The 15,207-nt window shown below is 41.5% G+C and overlaps 1 non-coding gene across 1 annotated transcript; it reads right to left on the bottom strand.

Moving 5' to 3' along the window:
* Positions 1-8,036: 8,036 nt before the first annotated feature.
* On the bottom strand, positions 8,037-8,110 carry trnak-uuu (transfer RNA lysine (anticodon UUU)). Its single transcript has one exon. It is a non-coding gene; the product is annotated as a tRNA-Lys (tRNA).
* Positions 8,111-15,207: the final 7,097 nt, after the last annotated feature.

Raw genomic sequence — 15,207 nt, 5'->3', positions numbered from 1 at the left:
AAAATGCACTATATGTCTACCTCTTTATATACACCATATGTCCAAATGTTTGTGGACACGCTGTCTAATGAATGCATTCAGCTACTTCAAGTTGCACTCATTGCAGATGTGCATTGCAGACTGCACACACAGCTCTTTGGTTTGGTTGCTGCTTACTGTATAGTTTTGTTCCAGTTTCCATTTACTGTATGGTTTTCTTCCGTTCCACCAGCAGCAGATTTAGCTGATTTAAGGACTGATTAGATCCTATCAGAACTATTTATTGGAAAATTTTGGAATAAGAAGCAAAAGCAACCACCAAACTAGGAGCTGGATTAGGGGCATTCCTGCCATAGTAGTAAAGCTCTGAAGAAGTAAAGGGGCTACAGAAAGGGATAAAGCAGCATTTTTTCTAAATCCTCTTAAGTGTTTAACTGTTTCAGACATTAGATGGCATTGGAAATCTCGGTATGCTGAGGGGAGAAACGTGACTCTTGAGTAAAATGTCAAATTTGTGGCCTTCCAACTGAAAGTCGAATGGAAACCCCATACTCTTACTTCAGGGGGATTCACAGGTCAATGCTTGTGGTATGTATTCAGTGAAAACACTCTGGTCTGGTCTCTTGGTTTGATGTGCTGTATTTTACATATCTAATACGTGTCTGCCATGTTCAAAAAACCTTATCCACCTGTAACTAGAATGCTAGAATACTAAGATTAAAAGAATGACACTTTGGAAATCCCAGCTGATCTCAAAGGTAGGAACTTTCTTCCAGCAGCATTTAGACCCCTTCATAAGACTCGATAGCTTCCTACATAATTTTAGACTGTGTAATTTCTCCTTACGTATATTTAGGTTGGACCATATCTCCCTAAATAATCTGATATTTCCCTATTTCTCAGCTCAGGAGGTGTCATTTATTCCTACTGACTGTCTCGTATCATACTTTATACAGAGTCATAACTTATATATACTGTACTTTCTGACTGTTATGTGTCCTATATAACTTTAGACTGTGCCATATCTCTCTATATAACATCAGACTCTGCCATATTGCCTATGTAATGTCAGACTGCACCATATCTCTCTATATAACTTCAGACTGTGTCATAGTTTCTTATACGATATCAGACAGCACAATATCTCCTTATATAATATCAGACTGTTCCATATCTTCCTACATAACTTCAGACTCTGCCATATTGCCCAATATGACTCCAGACCGTGTCATATCTCCCTTTATATAACTTCAGACTGTGCCATAGATTATTATACAACTTCAGACAGTGTTATATCTCCCTATATAACATCTGACTGTTCCATATCTCCCTATATAACTTCAGACTGTGCCATATCTCCCTATATAACTTCAGACAGTGCCATATCTCCCTATATAACTTCAGACAGTGTTATATCTCCCTATATAACGTCTGACTGTTCCATATCTCCCTATATAACTTCAGACTGTGCCATAGTTTCTTATACAATTTCAGACATTATATATATCTATATGACACCTGACTGTTCCATATCTCCCTATATAACTTCAGACTGCGTCATAATTTCCTACACACATCCAGACAGCATTATATCCATTTATTTAACATCAGACAGCACAATATCTCCCTATATATTATCAGACTGTGCCATATATTCCTATATAACTTCAGGCTCTGCCATATCTCCCTATATGACTTCAGACTGCACCATATCTCCCTATATAACTTCAAACTGCGCCATAGTTTCTTATACAACTTCAGACAGTGCTAAATCACCCTGTATAATGACAGATTTTGCCATATCTTCCTATATAACTTCATACTGTGCCATATTTATCTACAGAACATCACACTGTTCTTTCTGTATAACGTCAAACTTCAGACTGTGCCATAACTGCCCCTGTATAGCCTTAGACTGTCACGTCTCCGTCACGTCTCCACCTCTCACATCACCTTCTGTGTGGTATAGAATATGGGTATTGTGATAGGTGAAAGGCTTCAACAAATCCCACCTCCTCATCTCATTTCAAAGGCATATATTCCCAAACACACTGAGAGGATTTCTAAATAAATCTCTCTGTTATTCTTTGCACGTGATCATCACATACAGTATTCCACAAGTCTCTCTGCTCAGCTGCACAATGTCCTTCAAACAAATGCTCATAAAACATTTGGGGATCAAATCTCAATCCTCAAACACAGTTTCCTAGAAAAGAGAAATGTGTCTGTCAGGGAAACCCCAGAGTCAAAGAGCCTGTGCCCTCGCAGGCAGGGTGGGTCATGGGAAAATGAACTAGAAAGGGGTTTGGTAGAGATTACACCATGGCACTGAGATCAGTTTCAAAGTTGCTCCTAAATGGTGAAGGTGAGGAACAAAATATCAACTACAGCCACAACTAAATATGAAATGATCTCTAGCACTACTACTTTTCTCTGGTCAGAGAACAACAAACATTTTTTTGGGAAAGGATATTTAACTTAGATATTAAAGATATTCTGTAACTTATTCTAATAAATCAATTGTTTACTGTATGTAAAATATAAAAAGTCATTCTGGTAACTTAATATTTCAGTTAATTCTTTTTTTAATGAAACAGAATACATATTTAATTCAACGCACCTATTCTTTTAAAAGAGTTTGTATTTTGTTGATTTTTGAAGTGAAAAGATTAAATATTCATTTTTCTGCAAATGCCAGTGTACAGTTACTTCATTAAAAAATGGATGGGTAATTAAGTTCACTAGATATAAAATAAGTGCATTTACAGAGTTTTTAATAGTGCTGAGGTCGTGTTTTTACTTCTTGCATTTTAAAGTCATTTAGCCAGGACTGCCCAAACCGTGACATACAGTTTAACATTACAAATTAACCCCTTAAAAAACCTGTCTGTCATGCCTGGCCCTGTCGTCATGTCTGCCTTTGTTTGGTTTTTGTTTGCTTCTCTGTTTGTCTTGTCTGCCCTAGCCACGCCTGTCCATTAGTGTTTCCACCAGGGCCTCCTTTGTAGCCACGCCCCATTGTTAGTCCCAGGTGTTCTATGTGAGTCTGAAACAAAGTACCCCTTTGTTTCAGTTGTCCCTGGTCTGGTCTTGTGCATTGTGCTTGTTCATGGTACTTTCCTGTGTTGTTCATTTGGTAAGCTTTGTTCTTGTTTGATTTCTGTTTGTTGTGTTTTAGTTTCATGTATTAAAAGATCCTGCAAGTATGTACTACTCTTAACGGAAGTAATAACACTTTCGGCCCGCCCGCAGTCAATAGACTGTTTAGGGGGTTAAAGACATCCCCTTGATCAACTAATCGATCCAATCCAAACAAATCAAAGCTTAACTACAATGTTTACAGCCATTTCTACTCGCTCATGGTTACTGGAATTATTGACACTACTCTGTTTTACAGAAGGAGGTTCTTTAAGGGTTCTTTGCTATGCAATGGTTCTACATAGAACTTAAAGAATCATTTGAATGCTTAAACGGTTCTTTGCCTGGGAAAAGGCATGGAGGAGAGATGGTCTGATATAGGCCCTTTTTAAGAATAAAAAGCCAAAAGGGGTTCCACTAGAAAAATATAATAATCGTAATTGTTTGGTTTGATATATTTGGAATATTAATAAAGCTGCCTCATCACTGGTGACGGTTAGGAGTTGTGCAGTGCGAACATAAAAGAACTATTGGTACTTTCAGCAGTGTTGGTTATTCAGTCGATCACAAATGCTGACGGTGGTTGAGGCCATGGTGGGATGCCTTTCACTGTGAAGTGTAACACGCAGGTGCTTCGAAAAAAAGAAAAACATCTGAACTGAATTAAGCAGCAACCTTCATGCATTCAGAGCATTAAGCCAGATTAAAAGTGGCTTTTTTTTTTTTCGCTCGTGGGTTAAATGATCCATTAGCGCTTAACTGGACCACCCTAGACCAGCTGTTGTACAATGAAACCACAGACGTTCATTAGAGCACCAGCTTGTTGATCTAAGACTATATTGCCCCATTATCATAGTTTATATCTCGGCTGTCCAATGGTAGCTGTTCTTGGATTGCTGCGAGACAGTACGTGCCTGTTGTGTATCCCAGCGGCCAAAAGCTACAGGCTCAAATGGCCTGAGAACTGTGCCTGCGCTGTACTGTTACACTGATCCAGGGCAGTCCTCTCTGCTGTTGGTCTTTTTTTTCAGGGGGCTTATTTCAACCATGACGGCGTATCTGTTTGCTCAGGGGTAGTGAAGCTTAGCCATGTACAGCAGGGTTGAGAGGAGGAAAAGAATGGATGGGGGGGAGGGGGAGTAAGATGTAGTTTCAGTATCAAGTCTATAATCTACAGCATCAATTATCCATCGCAATGGCATGAAATAGTTTCAACTCTTTGGCAAATCTGTTATTATAGCGTGAGAATTGTAGAGTGTATCTACTGCAGGCTGAGTGTGAATTCATAACACTTTTTAAATAACAATTTATTTTAATTTACTGCATTAAAATGTGATGGTGAAAACACCTCTTTGTAAATGTAACATTCCATTTGAATGTGAAATTTCATGATCAGCAATATTATTTAGATAAGATTTTCACAGTTGTGGAGATTGGAGGCAGAGGCAGAGGCGGAGGCGGACGTAAGGGCAAGTAATACTTTTACAGAAAACCTGACAAAACAAAGCAAAGCAAACATGATACCAAAGAACCAGAAACCGGAAACCAAAAACAAACTGGGAAACTAACAAAAGGCAAGAAACCGGACAAGCTAACACACCATGAACTGCCATGAAACATGAATATGCACAAGACCAGACAAAGGGACTACATTTACACAGACAATGACAAGAAACACCAGAGGAAGAGAACAAGAGGGCAGAGCTACAAAGGAGGCACAGGTGGGAACACTAACGACAAGGCGGGCCAGGGAGGAGAAAAGGGAGGAGCAAGAACACAAACAAAACCCAGGGGAACCCAAATAAACTGACAAGGTAAAAAAAACAAGAGAAAACAGAGCAGGACAAAACCATGACATATATATTGAAAAAAATCTATTAGAAAACAGAACTGGCCATTTTATTAGACACCCCTAAATAATGGTCATTTCTTGCTCCTGGGCTGCATCTACAGTAGGGAAGTGGAATTTGCACTTTGAGCCATGAATAAAAGGAGAGCTACAGAACCGCCAGTGAACGTGAAAGGGACTGACGCAGTACAGTAATATTAATAGTAATAGTACTATTAATAGTAATAGTAATATTAAAGGACTTATTCTTTGAATATCACTGAAATTAGGCAGGATAGCGCAGTTCTAGCAAGTGATTCCTGTTCGCGCTACCAAAGTCACAAAGCGCCGTAAGCAGCTTGCCACATGCGGAGTAGCAATGATAGAGATGCTATTCTCCCCATTACAAATCAGAGGATCATTACAATGCTATTGAAGGTACATATCACTGCTGTCCATTGCAAACCATGTATCTTTCAGTGTTCTCCATGGTTTGAACACTGGAGCTGCTCTGTACACTGTGTAAATAGTTCTGAATGAATGGACTAATAGAAATGCTCTGAATTACTTGGAATTAGCTCTTTAAATTTACATTATTAGTTAAGGATGTTTGTCATTTTCAAAAATAATATCAAAATAATATTTCATTAATTTCTTCTGCATTGCGGTTTATCTACATTGTAGGTGGCCTATCTAATACTCAACTGGGCATTAGTCATCTTCAGAGAAAAGCTGAGTAACTGGTAGTCACATTGCAGCACAGTGGCAGGGGCAAGATTCTGTCCTTGTAGCTCCATGCTTTCAAATCCCCGAAGCTAAAGAGATTGGATTGGCTGAACATGAGAAATGATGACCTGCTCGGTTCAATCAGCAGGCATTAGGCAGCTGTACTGCAGTCTCTTATCTATCTCATCTATCCTCCCTTCTCTCTCTCTTCTCCCTCGCTCCTTCTGCTTCACAGCGGCAAACCTGTAGGCTCACATACACACGAGAAAAGGCCTCACTCGTGAACAGAGGTATAATATTTCTACTTGTCCCATTATAATCTACACAGTTCTAGATGTAAGTTGTTGTAAGGTCTTATAGTTATGCTAAACAACAAGCTCCTACACAGTAGCTTTGGAAATAATGTGATGTATTACGATGAAGGAGAGATGCTGAGCTAACATTGCTAACAAACACTGGCCACACAGACATGCCTGTGCCTTTTACACTGACATTTACAGCATTTAGCAGATGCTCTTATCCAAAAAGTGCTTCACTTTTTACTCAAGAATAACCTCAGCTAGTTTGAATAGACTAAAATTCAAAGATACTTCTAAGTTGGTGGAGAAAATGGTACCAGTTTTACCTTCGCACTGTGTGTGGTATCAGCCATCAATTATGGTTCAGTTTGTATGTGGAATCATACGATTTAGGGTGGCAGAATGTGAATATTAATGTCCAGTATTCGTTAGCAATGTTAGCCTAGCATCTCTTGTAAACTGAAGAAGCTTCACTGTCTGTCCAAAAGTATCCAGACAGCACTTCAGAATTCACTGATCAGCAGAACTGGACGTTTTGGAGCCTAAGGTCACCTTCAAAGCCAGTGCCAAGTGTGGGCTAGAGGCAAACATAGAGGTCCAACTGCATTCCCTGGAGTGATGGAGCTCCATGCATGCAATACCTTCAGGGTAAGTTGGAGTACCTGATTATCCAACATCACAACCTGACCTCACTGATGGTTTTGTAACACTGAATGCAATCAATGCATCAAATTCTCCTCACAGCAATGTTCCTACATTTAGTGTATATAAAAAATAAAGGTGCTACCAAAGGTTATATATTTTTTTGATGCCGTATAAATGGTTCTTCTATGGCATTCGCTCAAAAACAACTTATTTTAAAGAGCACCGTTCCTTTTATCAGATGAACCTATTTTACTGGTGGGCTGCTGGGTCAAGCTGACATGTCTAAAATTTATGCAGATGAATAGACAGCTGCAAACAGGCCACGCTGAACTGGAGCACGCCTCCCATCACACCATTAGAGCGAGTGGCTTGAGGGAACATTTGGTTCCGTTTACAGTGTTAAGCAGATAATAGAGCTTAAACGTGAGAAAGTTGCTTAAACAAACAGAAAGCAGAAATCCAGATGTGTTGTACAGACGCTAAATGATTTCAGAATGGTTAGCAGTGTCCAAGAACAACTAGGAGCGCTCATTTAGATTTATTTAGCAAATGAAAGCCTCAGCAGAACATCCTGTGTGTGTGAGTGTGTGTTGTTAAACCAGGAAGCTGCAATATCTGGTGCCTCTTTTTTTATTGTGTTTTGTCAGGGGTGTTGGGGGTGGAGGGGGCGGTTTCTGTGTGTCTTTATTGGTCCCCACAGGTTGCATTATGTCGGACATTCTCTGCATCCAGACGCACACTCTGTCCCTGAAGACACTAGGCCACACTGTCAGCCTGGTGTGAGGCCCGTAGCTGTGGTATTAGCCCTCTCTTGTGAGAGGCAGGCTAACAGGGCTCAGGATATTTGGGTTGTGCTCCCTTCCCAGCCCTCAGGCTGCAGCCACGCACAAGGCGAGGCTGTGTGAGACATATATTTGAACTGACTGCATCAGAGATCTGCTGTCAATAGGGTGGATGAAATGATTTACACAGGAATGAGCAGAAAGGCCACAATGCAATATTTGTATTAGCAGGGGTGCCACCACCACCTGAAATGAACATGCGATTTGTATCTGGATAGTCTCTGGATACCCTTTGACCGGATTCTGTTTACACTGGGTGTTAAAATGCGTCCCCTGTGCGACCAGATGAGATCTGATTTTACTTTCCAATATAAAAAGTACTCCAAGACCAATTTTCGTTTTACCTTCTGTAAATAATGACACACAAGCACACTTGAGGACACCCCTATTATTATATGCATTCAGCTATTTTAAGGTGCACCCATTGCTATCACACACATAGTATGAACCTATTACCAGGCATAGGCTAGAGGGACATACAGCCCTCTCAGGGTCTCAGGGTCATGGGTTTGAGCCCAATGTTGGGCGTAAGTTGTTTATGCTTTATTTCAAATACAATCCGATTACCTTACCACTTGTCGTCCCTGGGTGGACTCGAACCACCAACCTTTCGGTTAAAAGCCAAACAGGCTAACCAATTACGCCACAGAGACTGTTTGCAATGGCTGCCCACTGCTCCGGGTGCGTGTGCTCACTATCTACTGTGTGTTTCCAACACAAATGGTGAATATGCTGAAATGTAGACATGTAGAAATTCATAAACATAAATCAATCAAGCAATAAATAAGGGGATTGTGTAAATAATTAAATGTAGGAATGTGGAAGTATTTATATAAATAAGACACCATGTTAACAGTTTTGCTGACTGCAGTGATACATGTCCAAAAATATCTAGACACTAGAACAGGACTCTCTGTAGAAACTTTGTGGTGACCTGACACTGAACTTCAATATAAGTGAAGCTTACATTCAACAGGCCTGGCTGTATTCAATCAGCTCAGTCTTGCCACTGCAATTTGGATAATGTATTGCTTATGTAACTGTAACAGTACAGTACTGTGTGTGCATAGGTACGTATACAGTATATCAATGAAGAAACTGACCTCAGTGGCCCGAGTCCACGATGACATCACAGAGCCTATAAAAAGGCGGGTTCTCCCTCACTGGCTCAGTTAGGATTCTGCGCTCTCACTGATGCTGACATCATTTGTCCGACACTCTCATCTAGAGCAATCTTATCTAGAACCGAAAAATGCAAACCAAAGAAGTTTGGGGTAAGAGGGGGTAGATTACACTGGTAATCTACAAGGCAGTTATGGCGCGCTTAAGCTGGCCACATCTCAAAGGCACTCCAGCCAGGTGGCCATAAAAAGAATGCACTGCAGGCTAGCACCACATATTTTTCTTTCTAAACCTCTGCCCCAGGACCTCGCCATTCTGGAAGAAATAAAGCATGCCTGACGGACAGGGGTTTATTGTGATGGAGGCTGCGGCAATGAATCCTCAACAGAAGACCTGGGAGCTCAGCCACATTTCCATTGACAAAGTCAAAATGTGGTTCTCCTAGCTCCTCAGTGCCGTGGTCCTCAGTGCCACCAGAACATTGTCCATCGAGACCCGAAGTGTAAAAATGTTTTGCTGACTGCTGACGACCAATTCAGATTGACTGACAAGAGGTTTTACTGACTTTTACTGTACTGTGTAGGTGGGATCCACGGCCTTCAAAGTTAACAGTTGGAACAGTTGGTCTCCTACGTGCCCAGCGAGAACCCTTCGTGTTTCCAAGTAGGATCACTGCGGAGGGTCCACTTCTTAATACGCTGCAGCACGATGACAGAGGTGACAGAGGCTGCTGTCGAGGCGAGAACAGAAAGTAAACCATCAAACTACAGAACAGTATTATTTCACCAACAGCAATTTCCACGTTGCTTCTGTACCGTCTCCAGAGTTCTAAGCAGACTTCTTGCGGTTGCTGTCGAGAATCAGGATGCAGGAAGCAGTTCTCATCAAGATGTCAACCACACCAGCCGACAATGGAAGCATCTCAATCTTCTGCCTCTTTGAGCAGTGAGGCAGACTGAATGTCATCTTCTACTCACATTCAAATCTGAGGCTATGGTGGTAACCCACACTCTCCTCTTGATAGAATGAGGAGCTGTGTTATCTGTGAAATTTGCATCCGTAATTAATGATCCGTTTTATTAAATGGATGTTTTCTAGAATCGATTTTTAACTCTTCATGTGCCCATTTAGGTGGTCAGTGTCCTCTACAAATAAAAAAATATTACGAATAAAAATGAACTTTATAGAATAAAACTGTATATATTGTAATATTTTGTGGTGGTGTAGTTTAACTGTCCAAACTGAGTACCAGTCTACTGCTCGGATGAAATGCTTAATTGAGGAAAACCTTGTGAGGAGATTTTTATACTTCAACAATGTGATTTTGCATATTTAAAACAACTTTTCTGTAAAGTTTACAATACATTTCATACATTTAACATTCATTCAATTTATCAAACATTCTCAAATGACATAAAGGAACAGCTGCAACTTTTTTTTGAGACAGAAAGAAAATCATATTGTAAAGCCAACACAGCTGAACACTAACAGCCAGCAGTGGGCTGTTGAACCTTTGCCAAGTTTTGGGAGGGACTCATGCGTTCGCTCCAATTGCAATGATTACAGAGACGTCCATCACTACATTGCCATCTAAAAGCACTGACTTATCAGAAAGCACAGGCAGCTGCCTTTAGTTTCAGACACAGCCATTGCCATGACTGCAAGTAATAACCAACAACTTCCTAACCCTAATGGATGTTTTGGACATATGGAGGTACGAATTTGTATGAAATTGTACAAGTATGGATGAGGATAGATGGGGAATAAATGGGTATAGATGGTGTGGTTGGGCTTTGCTGGATGTGGGCCTGCAGGATCATGGGTATGGATTGGTATAGCTTGTTACGATCCTTAAAGTGAACACTCTCACTGTGTGATGGTGTTGTTTGGGGGAGTGCTTCGTCCTATGGAGCAGTTGAGGTGGGTCTATTTTAAAAGCTCATCCTAAGTGAAGAGCTTCATTTTAAAGTGCAGTAATTGTTAAGGAAGAAACATCAGATCCATATGGGCCAATCCTCAAGATTTCATCGCAGTGATATCATAGCATTTCCGTTGCTGATACACAGCAAAACGTCAGTTTAATTTGGTTTAGCAGGAAACACTCTCTTAACACCCACTTCCACCAGCTGAAGAGGGGCAGGTGAGTTCACTTCCGCCGCCGCACTAGACCAGAGTAAAACGCAGCACTAGAAGTCATGAGTGGAAGAACAGGGTAGAAGGCTATGCCTGCTAACATGTGAAAGCAAACGCTAGACAGTACTTACACTGAAAATCCACCTGAATTAGCATTTGTAATATTTCCATGATTTGCCTCCAGAGCTTTCATCTCATCAATTTGTGAAGAATAATGAGGGAATAGAACACATATTGCCATGAAACTAATCAGTCAATTGTCTAATTATTTCATTATTAGACAGATAATAATAATAATATTAATAGATAAGTGTGTTACACCCCACTGAATGAAGGCTGAAAGTGTTCGCTTTAATCATGTCTTAATTGCTTGATTCCAAATCCACTGTGGAGGTGTACAGAGGCCACATTACAAGAAACGGGGGGACAACACAAATATGTCATCATCAAAAAGCACATGCAGCACATAAACAGCCTTGCAGATGCACTATATGCACTATATGGACACTATATGCACTATATGTCGGGACACTTGTTCTTTCACGGTTTCTTATGAAAGCAGGGGTATTCAAAATAATTCTGCCTACTGTCCAGGGAAGAGGGCTTTCTACTGGACTTTGGAGTGCTGCTGTGAGGATTTGATGGTGTTCACCATCAAGAGCATTAGTGAGGTCAGGATGTTGGATGATCACAGATGGGGTCTTGAGTCAAAGTTAATAATCTATTACATTAAAGCAGCATTATGTGAAAAATGTAAAATGTAAATTGGCATATCTTGCTCCTGGGCTCCCCCTACAGTCAGGAAGTGTATTTCTGAGCTGAGATATACAAAATCGCCACTGAAAGTGAAAGAAGCTTGTGGACTGGCTCGGTAGGGTAACAGGAGAGGATTTTACACAAATATGACTCTCGCGAGCGTTGTCCTGGCTGCAGTTAGCAGCGTGTAAGCTAAGAGATAGAGAGGCTATGCCCATTACAGGTCAGTGGCGCATCAACATGATTTTAAAGCTGGTATTTTAATATAGAAATGCTGCAATAATGCTGCTTTAAGCTGTTAACTTGTGAACTTCAAAAAGACTCACAACCTTTGTTGGGCAGTGTATGCTATTTACAGTGGTTCGTCCATTCAACCTAAAATAAAAATGACTTCATGTGGTAAGCGAGTTGAACAGGGTTTATTCAACTCACAAATAATGGTTGATTCTAAGTATTTGTTGAGTTGAATAAACTCAGCTGAATTGCTTGTTACTACATGAAGTCAATTTTAGGTTGAATGGACAAACCACCGTTTACACCCTGTAGCCTCCACACTGAAAGGACATCTCCACAGAAGTGATCTTTCTTAAAGCTTCTGCCACAGACTGTTACATACAGCCATTTACTGTCCACCTGCACACACTGTCCAGAGAAATGTGGCATTATTACCACCACAGGTGTGGGCAGCTCTTGGCATGGACGAATAGAGCAGTGTGTGTGTGTGTGTGCGCGCGCGTGTGTGTGTGTGTACAGAAACAATACAGAAAAACCATCACTACTATTCTGCAGAGAAGAACAGAACAAGGTGTTCCAACTAATTACAGATGAGCAGAAAAACAGAAAGCGAGAGAGAGGGGATTAAGAGAGAGAGAGAGAGAGAGAGAGAGAGAGAGAGAGAGAGAGAGAGAGAGAGAGAGAGAGAGAGAGAGAGAGAGAGAGAGAGGAGGGTAAAAAGAGGGAGAGAGAGGGTAAAGTCAGAGAAAGGGTAAAAAGAGAGAGAGAGAGAGGTAAAAAGAGGGAGAGAAGGGTAAAGTCAGAGAGAGGGTACAAAGAGGGAGAGAGAAGGGTAAAGTCAGAGAGAGGGTACAAAGAGGGAGAGAGAGGTAAAAAGAGAGAGAGAGAAGGGTAAAGTCAGAGAGAGGGTAAAAAGAGGGAGAGAGAAGGGTAAAGTCAGAGAGAGAGGGTAAAAAGAGGGAGAGAGAAGGGTAAAGTCAGAGAGAGAGGGTAAAAAGAGGGAGAGAGAAGGGTAAAGTCAGAGAGAGAGGGTAAAAAGAGGGAGAGAGAAGGGTAAAGTCAGAGAGAGAGGGTAAAGTCAGAGAGAGGGTAAAAAGAGGGAGAGAGAAGGGTAAAGTCAGAGAGAGGGTAAAAAGAGGGAGAGAGAAGGGTAAAAAGAGGGAGAGAGAAGGGTAAAAAGAGGGCGAGTGAGGTAAAAAGAGGGATAGAGAAGGGTAAAGTCAGAGAGAGGGTAAAAAGAGGGAGAGAGAAGGGTAAAAAGAGGGAGAGAGAAGGGTAAAGTTAGAGAGAGGGTAAAAAAGAGGGAGAGAGAAGGGTAACGTTAGAGAGAGGGTAAAAAGAGAGAGAGTGAAGGGTAAAAAGAGGGAGAGAGAAGGGTAAAGTTAGAGAGGGGTAAAAAGAGGGAGAGAAGGGTAAAGTCAGAGAGGGGTAAAAAGAGGGAGAGAAGGGTAAAGTCAGAGAGGGGTAAAAAGAGGGAGAGAAGGGTAAAGTCAGAGAGGGGTAAAAAGAGGGAGAGAGAAGGGTAAAGTCAGAGAGAGGGTAAAAAGAGGGAGAGAGAAGGGTAAAGTCAGAGAGAGGGTAAAAAGAGGGAGAGAGAGGTAAAAAGAGGGCGAGAGAGGGTAAAAAGAGGGAGAGAGAAGGGTAAAGTCAGAGAGAGGGTAAAAAGAGAGAGAGAGGGTAAAGTCAGAGAGAGATTAAAAAGAGAGAGAGAAGGGTAAAGTCAGAGATAGGGTAAAAAGAGGGAGATAGAAGGGTAAAGTCAGAGAGAGGGTACAAAGAGGGAGAGGTAAAAAGAGAGAGAGAAGGGTAAAGTCAGAGATAGGGTAAAAAGTCAGAGAGAGGGTACAAAGAGGGAGAGGTAAAAAGAGAGAGAGAAGGGTAAAGTCAGAGATAGGGTAAAAAGTCAGAGAGAGGGTAAAAAGAGGGAGAGAGAGGTAAAAAGAGAGAGAGAAGGGTAAAGTCAGAGATAGGGTAAAAAAGAGGGAGAGAGAAGGGTAAAGTCAGAGATAGGGTAAAAAGAGGGAGAGAGAAGGGTAAAGTCAGAGAGAGGGTACAAAGAGGGAGAGAGAGGTAAAAAGAGGGAGAGAGAAGGGTAAAGTCAGAGAGAGGGTAAAAAGAGGGAGAGAGAAGGGTAAAGTCAGAGAGAGAGGGTAAAAAGAGGGAGAGAGAAGGGTAAAGTCAGAGAGAGGGTAAAAAGAGGGCGAGAGAGGGTAAAAAGAGGGAGAGAGAAGGGTAAAAAGAGGGCGAGTGAGGTAAAAAGAGGGAGAGAGAAGGGTAAAGTCAGAGAGGGGTAAAAAGAGGGAGAGAGAAGGGTAAAGTCAGAGAGAGGGTAAAAAGAGGGAGAGAGAAGGGTAAAGTCAGAGATAGGGTAAAAAGAGGGAGAGAAGGGTAAAGTCAGAGAGGGTAAAAAGAGAGAGAGAGAAGGGTAAAGTCAGAGAGAGGGTACAAAGAGGGAGAGAGGGGTAAAAAGAGGGAGAGAGAAGGGTAAAGTCAGAGAGAGGGTAAAAAGAGGGAGAGAGAAGGGTAAAGTCAGAGATAGGGTAAAAAGAGGGAGAGAAGGGTAAAGTCAGAGAGGGGTAAAAAGAGGGAGAGAAGGGTAAAGTCAGAGAGGGGTAAAAAGAGGGAGAGAGAAGGGTAAAGTCAGAGATAGGGTAAAAAGAGAGAGAGAGAAGGGTAAAGTCAGAGAGAGGGTAAAAAGAGGGAGAGAGAAGGGTAAAGTCAGAGAGGGGTAAAAAGAGGGAGAGAGAAGGGTAAAGTCAGAGAGGGGGTAAAAAGAGGGAGAGAGAAGGGTAAAGTCAGAGATAGGGTAAAAAGAGGGAGAGAAGGGTAAAGTCAGAGAGGGGTAAAAAGAGGGAGAGAGAAGGGTAAAGTCAGAGATAGGGTAAAAAGAGAGAGAGAGAAGGGTAAAGTCAGAGAGAGGGTAAAAAGAGGGAGAGAGAAGGGTAAAGTCAGAGAGAGGGTAAAAAGAGGGAGAGAGAAGGGTAAAGTCAGAGAGAGGGTAAAAAGAGGGAGAGAGAAGGGTAAAGTCAGAGAGGGGTAAAAAGAGGGAGAGATAAGAGTAAAGTCAGAGATAGGGTAAAAAGAGAGAGAGAGAAGGGTAAAAAGAGGGAGAGAGAAGGGTAAAGTCAGAGAGGGGTAAAAAGAGGGAGAGAGAAGGGTAAAGTCAGAGATAGGGTAAAAAGAGAGAGAGAGAAGGGTAAAGTCAGAGAGAGGGTAAAAAGAGGGAGAGAGAAGGGTAAAGTCAGAGAGGGGTAAAAAGAGGGAGAGATAAGAGTAAAGTCAGAGATAGGGTAAAAAGAGAGAGAGAGAAGGGTAAAAAGAGGGAGAGAGAAGGGTAAAGTCAGAGAGAGGGTAAAAAGAGGGAGAGAGAAGGGTAAAGTTAGAGAGAGGGTAAAAAGAGGGAGAGAGGTAAAACGAGAAAGAGAAATGTAAAGTGAGAGAGGGGGATAAACAGAGTGAGAGAGAAAGAATGTAAGACCTTCCTGTAGCTTTCCACTGAACTGAT

This window comes from Salminus brasiliensis, chromosome 3, assembly GCF_030463535.1.
Source record: "Salminus brasiliensis chromosome 3, fSalBra1.hap2, whole genome shotgun sequence".
NCBI lineage: Eukaryota > Metazoa > Chordata > Actinopteri > Characiformes > Bryconidae > Salminus > Salminus brasiliensis.
The sequence above is the reverse complement of the archived record's forward strand: the minus strand, read 5'-3'. Positions and strand labels throughout refer to the sequence as shown.